This window comes from Thalassophryne amazonica, chromosome 20 (assembly GCF_902500255.1).
Source record: "Thalassophryne amazonica chromosome 20, fThaAma1.1, whole genome shotgun sequence".
Taxonomy (NCBI): Eukaryota; Metazoa; Chordata; class Actinopteri; order Batrachoidiformes; family Batrachoididae; genus Thalassophryne; species Thalassophryne amazonica.
In genome coordinates, this window is record NC_047122.1 from 43,953,113 (window position 1) to 43,968,953 (window position 15,841).

General features: G+C 41.0%; 1 protein-coding gene across 1 annotated transcript in view; it reads right to left on the reverse strand.

Annotated features, from left to right (window-relative positions):
• Positions 1-15,418, reverse strand: part of atxn1a (ataxin 1a) — a 164,393-nt gene extending 148,975 nt beyond the window's left edge. Inside the window, 1 exon segment of the mRNA XM_034160540.1 lies at positions 15,316-15,418. The gene's annotated coding sequence lies outside the window, so the exon portion shown is untranslated.
• Positions 15,419-15,841: the final 423 nt, after the last annotated feature.

Below are 15,841 nucleotides of genomic sequence, written 5' to 3' on the forward strand. Positions count from 1 at the left end.
CGACCAAAACGAGCACACAGCCTGCTGAATGCGATGTGCAGCCAATCAGAAAGCGAGGTGACGGACGTACGGAGCGGAAAATAAAATCAAAACAGCTATTCTGACTTGGTCGCGCTGTCTCTACTCCTTTAAAGAACACATTTTTTTTGTATTGTTTTTTTTCCCTCTGTTTTAAACAGTCCACAAAGTATCTCCGTTTGTTTACTCTGAAGTCACGTTTAATCTCGAGAGATTTTGCGAGATTTCGTGTCTGAGCTGGGAATGTTCGTGTGTGAAATCTGTTCATGTGTGGTGGTGTTGTCCTTACCATTTGGCTGAACACCACACACTGTACAACCAAAACTGTCAAATCTATGATTTTTATTTTCACGTGTGTGGTCTCTCAGGTTTTGGAAACCTAAAGATAATTTTAAAATCCTGTCATGTGAACTAGGCCTTAGAATGACACCTCACATTCACATGCTTACATAAACAGGGCTGCCCTGCAAGGTGCCCAACTGTACGCTGACAACAACTTGGGAATTATGGACCTTGCTCAAGGGCAATTTAGTATTTTTTTTCCTGTCTGACTGGCGAATTGAACCTATTACCATCTGGTCTTGCTTGCCTCTACTGGTGGTTGGCTCTCACTGCGGTATTGTATCACTTCCTGTTCCGGAGCACAGCGGTGTTTTTCTGTATCTGTTAGCTGTTTAATCTGCGGAGTTAGATTGATCTAGTTATCTAGATTACGATTTGTTTCCCATTGTAATCTTTACGTGCCTTAACTAAAGCACTCATTCTGCTGAATCACCTCTAAATTATTTACACATTATTCACTTTGCGTGTTTTTAGGAATCCGCTAGCTTAGCGTAGCTACTAGCTCTTAGCCGATTTAGCATGGCGGCTTCTCCTGTCTCTCCCGCACTTTTCTGCTCTGGGTGTGAAATGTTTAGTTATTCCTCGGCCTCCTTTAGCAGTAATGGTACTTGTAATAAGTGTAGCTTATTCGTAGCTTTGGAGGCCAGGCTGGGCGAATTGGAGACTCGGCTCCGCACCGTGGAAAATTCTACAGCTAGCCAGGCCCCTGTAGTCGGTGCGGACCAAGGTAGCTTAGCCGCCGTTAGTTCCCCTCTGGCAGATCCTGAGCAGCCGGGAAAGCAGGCTGACTGGGTGACTGTGAGGAGGAAGCATAGCCCTAAACAGAAGCCCCGTGCACACCGCCAACCCGTTCACATCTCTAACCGTTTTTCCCCACTCGACGACACACCCGCCGAGGATCAAACTCTGGTTATTGGCGACTCTGTTTTGAGAAATGTGAAGTTAGCGACACCAGCAACCATAGTCAATTGTCTTCCGGGGGCCAGAGCAGGCGACATTGAAGGAAATTTGAAACTGCTGGTTAAGGCTAAGCGTAAATTTGGTAAGATTGTAATTCACGTCGGCAGTAATGACACCCGGTTACGCCAATCGGAGGTCACTAAAATTAACATTAAATCGGTGTGTAACTTTGCAAAAACAATGTCGGACTCTGTAGTTTTCTCTGGGCCCCTCCCCAATCAGACCGGGAGTGACATGTTTAGCCGCATGTTCTCCTTGAATTGCTGGCTGTCTGAGTGGTGTCCAAAAAATGAGGTGGGCTTCATAGATAATTGGCAAAGCTTCTGGGGAAAACCTGGTCTTGTTAGGAGAGACGGCATCCATCCCACTTTGGATGGAGCAGCTCTCATTTCTAGAAATCTGGCTAATTTTCTTAAATCCTCCAAACCGTGACTATCCAGGGTTGGGACCAGGAAGCAGAGTTGTAGTCTTACACACCTCTCTGCAGCTTCTCTCCCCCTGCCATCCCCTCATTACCCCATCCCCGTAGAGACGGTGCCTGCTCCCAGACTACCAATAACCAGCAAAAATCTATTTAAGCATAAAAATTCAAAAAGAAAAAATAATATAGCACCTTCTACTGCACCACAGACTAAAACAGTTAAATGTGGTCTATTAAACATTAGGTCTCTCTCTTCTAAGTCCCTGTTGGTAAATGATATAATAATTGATCAACATATTGATTTATTCTGCCTAACAGAAACCTGGTTACAGCAGGATGAATATGTTAGTTTAAATGAGTCAACACCCCCGAGTCACACTAACTGTCAGAATGCTCGTAGCACGGGCCGGGGCGGTGGATTAGCAGCAATCTTCCATTCCAGCTTATTAATTAATCAAAAACCCAGACAGAGCTTTAATTCATTTGAAAGCTTGTCTCTTAGTCTTGTCCATCCAAATTGGAAGTCCCAAAAACCAGTTTTATTTGTTATTATCTATCGTCCACCTGGTCGTTACTGTGAGTTTCTCTGTGAATTTTCAGACCTTTTGTCTGACTTAGTGCTTAGCTCAGATAAGATAATTATAGTGGGCGATTTTAACATCCACACAGATGCTGAGAATGACAGCCTCAACACTGCATTTAATCTATTATTAGACTCTATTGGCTTTGCTCAAAAAGTAAATGAGTCCACCCACCACTTTAATCATATCTTAGATCTTGTTCTGACTTATGGTATGGAAATAGAAGACTTAACAGTATTCCCTGAAAACTCCCTTCTGTCTGATCATTTTTTAATAACATTTACATTTACTCTGATGGACTACCCAGCAGTAGGGAATAAGTTTCATTACACTAGAAGTCTTTCAGAAAGCGCTGTAACTAGGTTTAAGGATATGATTCCTTCTTTATGTTCTCTAATGCCATATAACAACACAGTGCAGAGTAGCTACCTAAACTCTGTAAGGGAGATAGAGTATCTCGTCAATAGTTTTACATCCTCATTGAAGACAACTTTGGATGCTGTAGCTCCTCTGAAAAAGAGAGCTTTAAATCAGAAGTGTCTGACTCCATGGTATAACTCACAAACTCGTAGCTTAAAGCAGATAACCCGTAAGTTGGAGAGGAAATGGCGTCTCACTAATTTAGAAGATCTTCACTTAGCCTGGAAAAAGAGTCTGTTGCTCTATAAAAAAGCCCTCCGTAAAGCTAGGACATCTTTCTACTCATCACTAATTGAAGAAAATAAGAACAACCCCAGGTTTCTTTTCAGCACTGTAGCCAGGCTGACAAAGAGTCAGAGCTCTATTGAGCTGAGTATTCCATTATCTTTAACTAGTAATGAGTTCATGACTTTCTTTGCTAACAAAATTTTAACTATTAGAGAAAAAATTACTCATAACCATCCCAAAGACGTATCGTTATCTTTGGCTGCTTTCAGTGATGCCGGTATTTGGTTAGACTCTTTCTCTCCGATTGTTCTGTCAGTTATTTTCATTAGTTACTTCATCCAAACCATCAACATGTTTATTAGACCCCATTCCTACCAGGCTGCTCAAGGAAGCCCTACCATTATTTAATGCTTCGATCTTAAATATGATCAATCTATCTTTGTTAGTTGGCTATGTACCACAGGCTTTTAAGGTGGCAGTAATTAAACCATTACTTAAAAAGCCATCACTTGACCCAGCTATCTTAGCTAATTATAGGCCAATCTCCAACCTTCCTTTTCTCTCAAAAATTCTTGAAAGGGTAGTTGTAAAACAGCTAACTGATCATCTGCAGAGGAATGGTCTATTTGAAGAGTTTCAGTCAGGTTTTAGAATTCATCATAGTACAGAAACAGCATTAGTGAAGGTTACAAATGATCTTCTTATGGCCTCGGACAGTGGACTCATCTCTGTGCTTGTTCTGTTAGACCTCAGTGCTGCTTTTGATACTGTTGACCATAAAATTTTATTACAGAGATTAGAGCATGCCATAGGTATTAAAGGCACTGCGCTGCGGTGGTTTGAATCATATTTGTCTAATAGATTACAATTTGTTCATGTAAATGGGGAATCTTCTTCACAGACTAAAGTTAATTATGGAGTTCCACAAGGTTCTGTGCTAGGACCAATTTTATTCACTTTATATATGCTTCCCTTAGGCAGTATTATTAGACGGTATTGCTTAAATTTTCATTGTTACGCAGATGATACCCAGCTTTATCTATCCATGAAGCCAGAGGACACACACCAATTAGCTAAACTGCAGGATTGTCTTACAGACATAAAGACATGGATGACCTCTAATTTCCTGCTTTTAAACTCAGATAAAACTGAAGTTATTGTTCTTGGCCCCACAAATCTTAGAAACATGGTGTCTAACCAGATCCTTACTCTGGATGGCATTACCCTGACCTCTAGTAATACTGTGAGAAATCTTGGAGTCATTTTGATCAGGATATGTCATTCAAAGCGCATATTAAACAAATATGTAGGACTGCTTTTTTGCATTTACGCAATATCTCTAAAATCAGAAAGGTCTTGTCTCAGAGTGATGCTGAAAAACTAATTCATGCATTTATTTCCTCTAGGCTGGACTATTGTAATTCATTATTATCAGGTTGTCCTAAAAGTTCCCTAAAAAGCCTTCAGTTAATTCAAAATGCTGCAGCTAGAGTGCTGACGGGGACTAGAAGGAGAGAGCATATCTCACCCATATTGGCCTCTCTTCATTGGCTTCCTGTTAATTCTAGAATAGAATTTAAAATTCTTCTTCTTACTTATAAGGTTTTGAATAATCAGGTCCCATCTTATCTTAGGGACCTCATAGTACCATATCACCCCAATAGAGCGCTTCGCTCTCAGACTGCAGGCTTACTTGTAGTTCCTAGGGTTTGTAAGAGTAGAATGGGAGGCAGAGCCTTCAGCTTTCAGGCTCCTCTCCTGTGGAACCAGCTCCCAATTCAGATCAGGGAGACAGACACCCTCTCTACTTTTAAGATTAGGCTTAAAACTTTCCTTTTTGCTAAAGCTTATAGTTAGGGCTGGATCAGGTGACCCTGAACCATCCCTTAGTTATGCTGCTATAGACGTAGACTGCTGGGGGGTTCCCATGATGCACTGTTTCTTTCTCTTTTTGCTCTGTATGCACCACTCTGCATTTAATCATTAGTGATCGATCTCTGCTCCCCTCCACAGCATGTCTTTTTCCTGGTTCTCTCCCTCAGCCCCAACCAGTCCCAGCAGAAGACTGCCCCTCCCTGAGCCTGGTTCTGCTGGAGGTTTCTTCCTGTTAAAAGGGAGTTTTTCCTTCCCACTGTAGCCAAGTGCTTGCTCACAGGGGGTCGTTTTGACCGTTGGGGTTTTACATCATTATTGTATGGCCTTGCCTTACAATATAAAGCGCCTTGGGGCAACTGTTTGTTGTGATTTGGCGCTATATAAAAAAAAAATTGATTGATTGATTGGTCACAAGCCTACTTCTCTTTAGATAACCATTTTCCCCAATGACAAGCCTAATTTGGTATATTTGGAAACAATGGCAACAATAAAGATATTAACATAACTCGCTGCTAAAGCACTGCACGGAAAGACAAGCATGAGACTTGTCTGAACCAAAGGAAAAAATTCCTTTGATTTTCTCCCCCCTTTTTTGTACCTTTAACACTGAGAATTTAATTTTGCCACCTACCATTCATTACAGTTGTCCTGACAACTTACAGATTGTCTTAACTTTTGTACATTTCTTTGCCTTTTTTGTTACAGCTCACACACAGTGTGTGTGCAATGACTCAACCAATTAAACGGCTTGTGATGAGGATACACTGGCTCCTAATTGCTTCTAATTTACATTTGAAAGTGAGCAATGATTGGAATCAAAGGCTATATGGGTTATTATGTGACAGTGGTAGTGTGTGCATCTGGGTGGAAAGAGGGGCATCAAGCTTTATGCACAGTAAAGGGGCATTTACACGAGCATGCCTTTGCCTCACGACACATCACGACCTGTGTCGTGCTGGAGAGTAAACTCGTCTAACAGGTGCAGACAGGACGCCAGATGGGTGCCGGTGCGTGCTATTGTGCACACAGAATTTTGAAATGTTCAAAAAAAATCTTTCACGCACAAATGCTGTGCTATGTGGCGCGATCTAATCTCCAACACAACGTGTAGCTCGTCAAGTGGAGTAAACAAGAAATGAATAGAGCAAGTGGTGATGTTAGCGGATCGCATCAGAGCACAGCTCGTCTGAAGGATTATAACAAGAAGTTAAATCTGTTATAAACATACTTTAACAGTTGCAAACAAGAAGGAAAAAAATAATCAACCGTTTTATCAAACCATGACAATGTAAACATGACAAATAATTACCTTTTCAGACAGCCCAAAATGCTTTCTGAAGCTTGTTAGGAGGGCGCGAACAGCTCCGGCTGCAGCCTCCTCTGTGATTCAGGAAGTGATTAGAGCAGTTTTCAACGGCCAATTTGCAGAAAAAAAAGATTAATCCGCCATGAAATAATTATTTTATATACACAGCGTCCAGCGCAGAGCACATGGCAGCCAGTAGAACAAAGAACGGTGTCCAGCTGTGAACACAGCGGGTGGGGTGGGGTCGTCACAACACAGGTCGTGCTGTTGCGTGAAGCAAAGGCATGCTCATGTAAATGGGCCTTAACCCAACAGTGTCATAAAGCCCCTTGACACTTGCACGACTTTGATGCACGTACTTGCATGCACATTGTCGTGACGATCCCACCCGCTGTGTTCCCAGCTGGAAGCCGTGCTTTGTTCCACTGGCTGCTATGTGCTGTGTATATAAAATAATTATTTTGTGGCAGATTAATAATTTTTTCTGAGAGTTGTCTGTTGAAAACAGCTCTATTCGCTTCCTGAATCACAGAGGACCGCTCCAGCAGCAGCTGTATGAGCGTGTGCGTGCTGAACGAGATGGAGGAAGCATTTGGAGCCATCTAAAAAGGTAATTATTTGTTATGTTTACATTGTTATGGTTTAGTAAAACAGTTGCATGTTCTTTCCTTCATTGTGTGCAGCTGTAAAAGTATAATTATGATAAATTTAACATCTCGTTATAATCATTCAGACAAGCTGCGCTGATGCGGTGCGTTGATGCAATCATTTACTCTGTTCACTTCTTTACTCAAATTGATGAGCTGCATGTTGGTAAGTAGATCGTGCAATGCTGCACAACATTTATGCGTGAAAGATTCTTTGAACATTTCAAAATCCTCTTTGCGCAATTGCATATGCCGGCGCCCCTCCCACAGTCTAGACCTGTTAAAGGCGAGTTTATTCTCCTGTATGACACAGGGCGTGCAAGTGCGTGCATCAAAGTCATGCAAGTGTCAGGGGGCCTATAGTTTGCCATCTACCCTGGCATTTCAGTCCAACTCATCATTTTCCTCAATCACTTTCTCAAGCTTTTAAGATTGTCAATAATCAAATTCTACCTCCCAGCATTCCTGCAGATCCTCCGACTACCTTGTTCTTCTTCCGTCATGCACTCGTCACCTCTCTGCTCTAAACACGTTGGGCAGTATGCCTTATTGCCATGTTCTTGGTCTATATGATAACTTCATATCTCCTTTGGGACACCATGGTGCATACTGTTCTTTTGCTTACCATGCTACAAAGGCAAAACACCGTTTTACTTTTACACATATCGTTTATATACAATGCAAGCAGTCACCACACATAAATGTCACATGCAACATTTTCCAACCAATCACATAACTTTACTGGTCCAACAGCCCGCCCATCTGGGTGCGGAGCTGAGGGGAGGCGGAAGAGGCAGGCAGAGCGCTGTGTGAGCTGCTTGCAAGCTGTTGTAGCAACTTTCTATTTAGTGAAGGCATCTTTCAATACAACATCTAAAACTGAAGTCCATTTCCTGTCAGTTTTTGAAATTGTTCTGAGTTCACTCCCCACAACCTGCCCATTAACCCAGGAAAATCAGGGAATCCCCCCAACACAGCTGACCTCAGCTTTCACATATACTCCTGTAAAATCCAGATCAAATCCCAATCACCTTTCTTCTTTCCAAACTTCCAATCAACATGGGTCAAATCTGTGAAACAGCAACTTACTTGAACTGCACGCAACAAAAATATACAACACAACACTTTTGTTTTCCCTCCCATTTTTACTGAATTGAAAGATTTAAGCTTTCTTCTATGCAGAAAGCTGTATTTTCCTTGATTTTTTCCTCACAAGTGTGGTAAAATCTTTATTAGTGAGCACTTCACTTTTACCAATGTATAATCTACCTAAGAGGTGTGACATATCCAAGGTGGTGATTGCACTATTAAAGTTTAAAAAAAAAAAACTTACAGGGTGGCACATCTGCTTCACATAGACATAATCAGGTTACTGACTGTGACCTGTGGAATATTGGTCCACTCCTCTTCAGTGAATGGCAGGAACTGGAACACATGATCGTACATGTGATCCAAAGCAACCCAAACAAGCACAACAGGTAACATGCGTGGTGAGTATCTAGGCCATGCAAGAATGTATTAACATCAGACAAGAGAGGTTAACTTCAGCTTCCAGGAACTGTGTACAAATCAATGCAACATGAGGGGACGGTGGCAGATGAAATGTATAACAGGAGACCTCGGAAGTCATCATGGTGCACCTGCAATGCAAACCTGCATTTGTCAAGACATTACGCAGAAGAGATGTGAAAATGTAAAATGTTCAAACCAGTTTGACTTGACTTTAAGTGGATGTTAACCTGTCAGCTCCCTAGCACCAAGTCCATGTAATGTCTAATTAGTGCAGCTTATAGCCTGGTGGATTCACAGCGAAAGTGCATGTGTTGATGATATTTATGACATCAAACTATGGCAAAACTGGAATAATACAAATATCCAAGGGTGAAGAAGGGCCGCTAACATGATGAACTAAAAGACCAATGAAAATATCTAACTAGAGAGATGGCAAGATGTGAAAGGCCAACTCTGGACAATGGCAAGAGTTCACACAGAAAAAAAAAAAAAATATATATATATATATATAACTAGGCACTGATCCTTGGTCACCCTTCACTTCAACAAAACAAACCAGCAGTTCGGTAGAACTGTGGCTGAACCTCTCAGACATTTGTCTGCATTGAGACAAAGCCAAAAAATTTGCTCATTTCCGATGTTTCAGCAGACATAACCTGATGTGATATCTTTACTAGCGTTTCAAAAAAACAACAATACAAAATCACATCAGTGTCATGACGTGTCAGGACTTTAATTGGTAATGGAACAGTATTGACCATACGGTGCATCCGAAAAGTATTCACAACACTTTTTTCCGCATTTTGTTATGTTACAGCTAGGGCTGAAACGATTAGTCGAGTAACTTGAATAATTCGATTACAAAAAATGTTCTGTGCCTCGAAGCTCCGTTTAATATTGTAGTACATATGCCAGGCCTGTGTGTGGCACTGTAACATCCCCAGAAAAAAAAACAAAAACAGAAGAGTAGAGCATGCACATAAGCCGTGTAAGAGCTAATCAATGTAGCACCAAAAGCTACAGCTTTCCAACGCGACACAGAGTAAAATAAAGCCTTTTAAGAGAAAGAGGGTCCACGGTGAAAATCTGAAATAGCTTACTGCGCATTTAAAGTGAAGCAGTGTGTTTGTCTATTTTAAAAAAAAACACATGGTCTGGTCTGCTGGCTGCACTCTGCTTTACATGCACTTTAAGTCACGTTTTCATCAACAGGGTGCAGAGCGGATTTATCAGTGTTGCGTTTGTGGAAATGCTGCACTCCAGAGCAGTTTTTCACAGGCTGTGCTCACGTTCAGGTGCAGCCTGCCTGACTGAGGATAACACCAACCACCTGTACTTACGGTCTGGTGTCAAGAGAGTGCTGAGCTCCTGACGCCGGGAAAGATTCAAAACTTGTAAAGATGTGAAATAATTAACTACCCAAGAAAACAGAAAGGGATACACTGAATATCACAATCCACGTGATGGCGCAGTGATATTGTGCCATTGCTTTAGGAGAGCCCTGGACTATTGATGTTGTTTAAAAACGCAAAAGTACTTTTTATCCGATTACTCGATTAATCGCCAGAATAATCAATAGAATACTCGATTACTAAAATATCGATAGCTGCAGCCCTACTTATAGCCTTATTCCAAAATGGATGAAATTCATTTTTTTCCCCCATAATGGCAATGTGAAAAAAAGTTGTTTTTTTTTATTAGATTTTTGCAAATTTATTAAAAATAATAATAATAATAATTTTTTAAAAAGAAATCACATGTAGTTAAGTATTCCCAGCCTTTGAGATGTTTCTACAGCTTAATCGGAGTCCACCTCAGGTAGACTTAGTCGATTGGACATGATTTGGAAAGACACACACCTGACAGTTGACAGTGCATGTCAGAGCACAAACCAAGCATGAAGTCAAAGGAATTGTCTGTAGACCTCTGAGACAGGACTGTCTCAAGGCACAAATCTGGGGAAGGGTACATAAACATTTCTGTCGCTTTGAAGGTCCCACTGAGCATAGTGACCTCCATCAACCACAAATGGAAGAAGTTCAGATCTACTAGGACTCTTCCTAGGGCTGGCCCAAAAGGCAGCTGAAGGACTCTCAGACCAGGAGAAACAAAATTCTCTGGTCTGATGAGGCAAAGATTTAACTTTTTGGCATGAATACCAAGCCTCATGTTTGGAGGAAACCGGGCACCATCCCTACAGTGAAGCATGGTGGTGACAGCATAATGCTCATATCAAAGGAGTGGCTTCTGGACAACTCTTGAGTGGCCCAGCAAGAGCCCAGACCTGAATCCGATTGAACATCTAATGGCCGTGCAATGACGCTCCCCATCCAACCTGATGGAGCTTCAGAGATGCTGCAAAGAAGAATGGGTAAAACTGCTCAAAGATAGGTGCACCAAGCTTGTGACATCATATTCAAGATGATCTGAGGCTGTAATTGCTGCCAAAGGTGCATCAACAAAGTAATTGAGCAAAAGGTGTGAATACTTACGTGCATGTTTTTTTATTATTATTATTGAATAAATTTGCAAAAAAAAAAAAATCATGTCATTATGGTGTGTTCTGAGCAGAATTTTGAGGGGAAAAAAATGAATATTTAATTTTGGAATAACAAACAACATAAAATGTGGAAAACGTAAAGTACTGTGAATACTTTCCAGATACATAGGATTAAGAAAAATAACCAACTGTAAAAACAGTGAGATTGTTTCCTACAACTGTTGCAATCGGGTGAAACACAATGGTATGAACATAGACAGCAGCTCGCAGTTCCAGTTTCTGATCTCTAGACTGACTCTGTGTCAGCAAATGGTGACGTGCACATTCACTTGCTTTTGTTTCAACAACAATTTGGAATGCATCTCTCATTGCTGCTATTGACAAAAAACTGCAGTTGAACTTGTGTTGTGTTCTTGTTGTCTAAAAATGTTCTGCCACAACAGACCTCCTTATCTTATCATATATTCTCTCCAAATAATGTTTAGCACACACGCGCATACACCTTTTTTACTGTGTCATTTCAACTCCACTGTGGTGGTGTACAGAGGCAGATATTATAAAAATGGTGTCACTGTCCAAATATTTATGTGTCTGACTGTATATGTGGAAAAAAGCTAACTACACTGACTATTTAGTTGCTACACTATGGCTTTCAGGTTTGTAGGTATGTGCAACTACATCATTTGAAGGTCAAATAATCACAAAATGGCAAAAGGTTGAACTGCCAGAAATCAGACCACTTCAAATTTCTGTTGAAAAAGAAAACATGACATTGTTTTGTGGCTAAAGAATATACTGAGATATTTGTGCATACTGCAAGATGGCAAGCTGTACCATATATATAAAATTATATTCAAATTTAACAATTGCAACCCACAGACTGTAGAAAATAGCCGTAGCATGTCGCGGATATGAGCCTTTCACAAACATACTGGCATCTGTGCTATTTTCTGACATTGTGAACTTTTATTTTATTAAATATAGAATGCAGGAAAAAAAAAACACTTTGGCTGTCGGAAATGGTGTCGTCATGTACAGGGCTGTGAAATGAAAATTGTGAAATCCGAGGAAAATTTGCAGGGGCTCTGGGGGGGGGTGGTACAGCTCCCCAGGAGCCGGGGTCTAGGGCCCTGTGGGGCCTCAGAATTAAATTGTTTATCTAATGATACTTTTTCAGCATCTCCTAGAAGAACAAATCTCAAAATTAGTGGATATTTAAATGATCCTATATTCAACCTTTTATTTGACTTGTCAATGATCATGTTGAAATAACAGAATATGACGTGGATGTAGGACCTGGAATGATTTTGCTTTTAATTGTAAACCAAATTATGCATTAACTCAGAACAATTAAACTACATGAAATTTATGAAGACTGAAAAGATTGTTGCAGCATTTCAAAAGCCACAGCTAAAGCTTGTAGAATATTTGGAAAGTCATGGTAAAATATCAGTAACATACCTTATGGTAAAAAGTCACTTATATTCTTGTGTAAATTTATGCAGCCAAAATCCATTCAAAGCCACACTGTCTTTTTTAACAATGAAAGAAAGTCTAGATTCGTGAAAAAGTCACATAATCTTGTCTAAAATCCTGTTTGAACAGCAGAATGTTTATTTTTCAGGGAGAAAAAAATTCTTACCGTGTTTCCTGAGAGGGCACAGTTCACTTTTCCCGTTTCTTTTATCTTTCAGGTGTGTTGATGAAGCCAGCGACGATTCCACGGATTCTTGTCCTTGTCTTTTTCAAACAATCTTTCTCACCATCTTCTCTCTGTGCGACGTCGGTCTGTGACACAGACATGCTGCACAAATCTTTTTTTAAAAACTTGAAAGCTCTAAAAGTTTGGGATGTCCACATGATAAGTTTAGCTTAAGCGTTGCACAGGAGCCACACAGCGTCGCCGCAGCAACCAACCAGTCCTGCTTTACGACAACTGTCGTAACAGCTACGCTTTGAGTGGCATTTTTCCCCCGCGAAACTCCGCAGATCCAAGCAAACTGATTTGTATCTGTAACACACAGATGACTGTCCGTGGACTTATAAAACTTACACGATGTCGTAAAAAAAGAGAACGCTTTGCGATAATCATTTTAAAAACTCAGTGATATTCACGATTAAAGAGTACATCACTAACACCCCCCCCATGATGATCCGCGGAGTTTTCACAGCCCTGTTATGTAGTTGGTCCACCAGAGGGTGCGCCAGCTGCATTGTTTACAATGTTGTCAAGGACATCTGGGACCCCCATCATCTTTGATTACATTAACTAGAAGAGAAAGCAGCAAAGTGACCACCTGTCATTAACGTTTAATCACAGTGGGTCTTTTACAGTGACAAAAGATAAGTGGCCGATATGCTGCCAGCTGGGCGGGGCCAAAATAGAAAAGAAGTCTATTTTATGAAAATGCTGACACATGCGACACAGCCACTGCCAATCTGAGTAAAGGCAGCGTGACACACGTTAGTTGGTTACAGACATTTATAATAAAGTCCATACTTAAACTGTAAAACATTAAGCTTCAGTTATATTTTTGGTCAAAAGGGTTTGATAAATAGATGTTAGGAAACACTGAATTTTTGGGTATAAGTCAGCAGATGTGTGTATCGTAAATGCATTTTTTTTTGTTTTAACTCCCCAATATTAATACAGGTGAGCCCAGTTAACTTGCACATGTGTAAGTCGTGATTCGGCTTTACTCGTAGTCAAGTTGTGGCCCCCAAAAATTTAGACTTGTCAATTTTGATTTGAACGTTTTTTGGGAGTGATTGTCAGTGCGGACGATTCTGGACAGTGATTTCTTTTTCCTCCTCCGGCAGCTGCAGGTCAGCGATAAGGCCGGACAATTCTGTGTGAAAGATTGTGGCATGCGTCTGTAAATATTCCAGCCCAATCTGAACGGGCATTAAGGATCTAAAGAGTCACATCCAAAAACTTTGAATCGTCAGGAATCTTCTGCACTGACAAAATGATTTTGTGGACACCAACTTGCGTGAGTTAACAAGGCTCACCTGTATTGGCCCCCGAAAAAAATCCACATTGGTCGGTCTCTATTGTCAAGGTCCTAGCTCAATGCTAAATCAGAGACAATCATTTCCTGTCCATGGTAATATCTTCCAAACACCATGAGCAATTTCAATCAAACCTGGTGGATAAACTCATGGGCTCTTGCAACAGAGGTCATGTCAAAGGTCTTAGGTCTAAAGGTCAAGGTCAAACAAAAGGTCACTGTCTAAAATAAATAAATAGGCATATCTCAGGAACTGCATGAAATACTGAAATGCAGTTTTCTGCACAGACGTCGGCTTTCCTGGGGCTAATAAATGTATCAGACCTCTGACATCAAAGACGTCATGTGATGTCAAACAAAGCAGAAAAATTAGCAGCAGCGAGGCATTGCAATCGTCTGGCTGCCTTATCACTTCTGCTTGGAGTAACATATTTGTGCATCTGAAATCATTCATTTAAAAAGTCAAACTGATTCTGAAAATATTTGTTAGATGCAGTAGGCTTTTGCGTTTGACAAGTTTCTCAAATTTGAAATAATTCCTCAACATGATTAAAACAGTAACCATTAAAAGTGAGGATTTGCAACTGGAGGTGTTCAACAAATAGCAACATCTTTTTGGCCTGGTTTGGGTAGCACAGTGACAATGAGAGTGAAGTCTAAGCTTACGGTGAGGTGTAAACAGAATAAAAATAGGCTGCTATCGCAGGCTTCCCTTCAGTCCCGTTATATAATAGTCCGAGCCCATATGAATGACATCACGGTAGTCCAGCAATCACAAACCCTGTCCTTTACAACCAGCTGACAAAATATAATAATAGTACTAATAAAATCAAAATAACGGATAAAATATTGCATAAGCAATAATAAATACCACCGGTAAATGTTTCAAATATAACTATGTTCGCCAGCAGTTCTTCGTGTAGAGAAAAACACTTCCGCGATGGTGAAATTTATCTAAATTAACCTTTGACAGTACTTGTCAATTAAAAAGAGGAGTTCAAAACATCTTGCATACTCGCTGAAATTTGATAGTTTCACGGTGTTGCGTTTAAAAATAGTGTCTAAATGGCTATTTTTTGGCGCTGAGGTCGAGTTGCGCAGTTACTGGAAGTACAGCGGGCAACCCGCCACTAGCTCGCCCGGCGGACGCGCTCCTCGCTCAGTCACAAAGCGACCGAACGTCCGCTCTCTTCCGCCTCGCTCAAACACTACTTTGCGTCTCGCGGTGCGAAATGACAAGTCGGGAGACCCAAACCCCTCTCCCGCACGTACAGTTTGGCCGCTTAAAAAAAAATAGGTCAGAGGGCGAAGTGAACATTTCCAAAGGCTTTGAAGTAAAGCAGAGCGTCAGCGCCACCATGCCGACTTCTCCCAGCCATTTTTTTCTCCTAACAGCTCCAAAAAAAAAAAAAAAAAAGGAATAAAGTGACCAAGCCGGAGGCATGACAAGCCGGAGAAAACAGCACCAAAGGGGGCTTGTTTCGTGGGACTTACTGTAGGGTGCAGCGGGCTGCTGAGTTTGTGTCTCTCCTTGGTGCCGGAGGCTTCCCTGCTCCGCTCCGCCGCTGACGCTGGAAAAAACGTCTCCCCTGGAAGGATGTCTGCGGCGCGCGCGCGCGCGCCTGTTAGTGCTCTGCCCCCGCCCCCAGAGAGAGAGAGAGAGAGCTACTCATGCAGCTCTCTCATGCAAAAATATGACGGCTGCAGAAGATCAAGTTCACTGGCTGCATTCGGGCGTGACAAAATATATATATATATATATATATATATATATATATATATATATATATATATATATATATATATATATATATATATATATATATACACACACACACACACAACTATGTAATCCAAAAGTTGGAACACAAGTAATCCTACCCAACCTTGTACATATTCTATGTCTACCTCAGTTTCTTATTTTATTGTACAACCCCTGGCAAAAATTATGGAATCACCTGCCTCAGAGGATGTTCATTCAGTTGTTTAATTTTGTAGAAAAAAAAAGCAGATCACAGAC